Consider the following 3,456-nt stretch of genomic DNA (forward strand, 5'->3'; position numbering starts at 1 on the left):
CAACTTCACTGGGAGGATGGAAGACTTCCATAAAAATGAAAAAAAGAAAACAGTTTTTAAAACAAGATTTCATCCTGAAGGAAATCGTCTGGAAGAATACTTCGCGAATTGAACAGATTCGTACACACATATGCTGCTAATAAGCAAACTAAGTGGGTGGAATGTTTAGTCGCTTTTGAAAAAAGAATGAGCAGCCTTCCGTGCATATCTACTTCACATACACAAGCAAAACTATTCTTAGCCAAATCAGAAAACAAAAGAATGGTTGAATCTGTTACCCCAAGTACAGAGAGGACATGACTCATGGGACAAGACGGTTCACGAGGCGATGTTCTCCTTAAGGGAAAGTGCACATGTAGAAAGGGAAGCATACAATAAACAGTTGAGGAGTGTTACTAAGGAAGCACTCAGAACCTTCAGTAACATAAAAAAATTAGTAAAAAGTGGCAGCTAATGTAAGCAGGTCCATTCAACATACTCATAATTCCGCATGGATGATGTTACGTAGTAGCCTATCCACATACAGGCAAAATAAATGGACTGTACACACACAGAGATTTAAAAAGGTACACAAAATATAAGCAACGTTTTATTTTATATAAAGAATCGGCTGTATAGGTAAAGCCATGTACATGTTACTGTAAACTAGTAGTAATAGTGTACATGCAATTATTCTAATATCTGAAGTATGTTATCTAATGATCCTTTAAAATGTGAACAGAGATAAAAGTATTAAGGACACGTACAATGCTAAGTTGTAGGAAGTCTGTGGTCGTGTACCAAGCAACCAATAGCACAAATGAACAGTGAACAAGGACAGTTATTTAAATGAACTAACATACTTTGTGAGTCTAGCCAAATGCATCTTACTCAAAGAAAAAGATTTCTTTCAGATCTATACATTAAAAATCAGAAACTGAAAATAAATAAAATGCCAGTTTGGAAGTTCGTATGTACCAGACGGTCAGTCCAGTTTGTATGCCAAGCTGTGGCTGTACATATTCTAATTCTGGGTGTGAATAATAGTGCTCCGTTTTTCACAAAATATTTTAACATATTTAAAAACTATTGTAACTAAAATGCATAGAACTTCAGTCTGTGGGCACAGCAACAAAACAAGCTTTTGCAGACAAAATTGTTCTTACATGCTACAAACATGATTTGACTCATCCTTATCACTTACTCGAGTAAACGAATATATTACAACAATATTTAAATAAAAAATATTATAAATATTTCCTCACACTCAGATGACCATAATAATTAGAAATAAAGAATTTTTTCATAAATGAACCAGAATTCTTAATCAAGTGTGCTCACCTTAAATGACAATGAATTCTCATTGAGCATTATTTAAACAATTATTTATGCCTTCTTGACAAAAGTGCCTTTTGGACTTCTTTTCAATAAAGAAATACAGGTCGAAGCACGGAACACCATCCTGTTACCATACGTAGAAGGGGTCACTGAACGTCTGGATAAAATTCTCCGTCGGGCAGGTATTAAGCCGATTTTTCCTAGCAACAAAAAAAAAAAAAAAAAAAAAAAAAAAGACGTTCTGGGCTCGACGAAAGATACAACTGACAAGTTTCATGCAGCCGGATTTTATGAAATCGGGTGCGAATGTGGACTAGTGTATGTAGGTGAGTGGTTATCTGAAAACGAGATATATATCCGTCTCAAACAATACAACAAATCAGCGGTGGCAGAATAACAGGAACAGTGCAGGATGAAGATTTAATTTCGAGAGGCCTACGTACTGACGAAACAGATGTTTCGCTCGAGGAGGAAGATAAGAGACAGCTGCTGCTGCTGCTTTATTCATCTGTAGATCTCTTTTTACAAGGATATAGGACATAGCTTTGCGGAAAGACAGCTCTCGCAAAGCAACAGGCGTGCGGTAGGCCACAGCAAATTGTACACAGAGTGCAGACGCACCCTAGTCGATACTAGGCAGTTAGTAAACAGCGCTACGCTGCTGACGCCACTCAATCTCCTACTCGCCGATTTCCACCAATGGCAAGCAATAAAGGAAACTCCAGTGGAAAAAGCCTATGCAAAGACCAATAATAGCACTCCGTCATCAGGCCACAAGTGGCCCATCGGGACCATCCGACCGCCGTGTCATCCTCAGCTGAGGATGCGGATAGGAGGGGCGTGTGGTCAGCACACCACTCTCCCAGTCGTTACGATGTTTTCTTTGACCGCAGCCGCTATTATTCGGTCGAGTAGCTCCTCAATTGGTATCACGAGGCTGAGTGCACCCCGAAAAATGGCAACAGCACATGGCGGCCCGGATGGTCACCCATCCAAGTGCCGTCCACGCCCGACAGCGCTTAACTTCGGCGATCTGACGGGAACCGGTGTATCCACTGCGGCAAGGCCGTTGCCATAAAGACCAATAAAGAAACACCTAATACCCCTCCTCGCCACCCTCAAATCCAACGACACACACATCAAAAAAAATTTTGCATCACCCCAGTTCGCAGACCTCCTGAAGACGGACGTTGACTTTGGATATTGTATCACAGACACAGTCCCTTTGACTGTTCAGAGACGTCATCAAACCCATCCAGAGATATAAACAACCATGCATGAGAAACGCCTATTAGACGGAGGGGGTTCGACAGTCGAACAGTTTCAGTCATTCCACCAGGAAGGGGGTACACGGCTCATGTTGTCTATAGTTCAACCATGCCTAGACGGTGAATACCGCTGTTCCATCGCGTCCACATTGTTACTTCGTGCTGGGAAGGGCTCTCAACAAGGGAAGTGTCCTGGCGTCTTGGAGTGAACCAAGGCGATATTGTTCGGACATGGAGGAGAGACAGAAAAACAGGAACTGTCGGTGACATGCCTCACTCAGGTCGCCCAAGGGCTATTACTGCAGTGGACGAGTGGATGACCGCTACCTGCGCATTATGGCTCGGAGGAACCCTGACAACAACAACCCCCCCCCCCCCCCCATGTTGAATAATGCTTTTTGCGCAGCCACAGGACGTCGTGTTACGACTCAAACTGTGCGCAATAGGCTGCATGATGCGCAACATCATTCCCGACATCCACGGCGAGGTCCATCTTTGCAACTACGGCACCACGCAGCGTGGTACAGATGGGCCGAACAACATGCGGAATGGACCGCTCAGGATTGGCATCACGTTCTCTTCATCGATGAGTGTCGCATGTGCCTTCAACCAGACTATCGTCAGAAATGTGTTTGGAGGCAACCCGGTCAGGCTGAACGCCTTACACACACTGTCCAGCGAGGGCAGCAAGGTGGAGGTTACCTGCTGTTTTGGAGTGGCATTATGTGGGGCCGACGTACGCCGCTGGTGGTCATGGAAGGCGCCGTAACGGCTGTACGATACGTGAATGCCATCCTCCGGCCGATCGTGCAACCATATCGGTAGCATATTGATGAGGCAACCGTCTTCATGGACAACAATTCGCTCCTCC

The 3,456-nt window shown here is 43.9% G+C and overlaps 1 pseudogene; it reads right to left on the bottom strand.

Moving 5' to 3' along the window:
- Positions 1 to 2,273: 2,273 nt before the first annotated feature.
- On the bottom strand, positions 2,274 to 2,391 carry LOC126250218 (5S ribosomal RNA; annotated as a pseudogene).
- Positions 2,392 to 3,456: the final 1,065 nt, after the last annotated feature.

Source organism: Schistocerca nitens, chromosome 3 (assembly GCF_023898315.1).
Source record: "Schistocerca nitens isolate TAMUIC-IGC-003100 chromosome 3, iqSchNite1.1, whole genome shotgun sequence".
NCBI lineage: Eukaryota > Metazoa > Arthropoda > Insecta > Orthoptera > Acrididae > Schistocerca > Schistocerca nitens.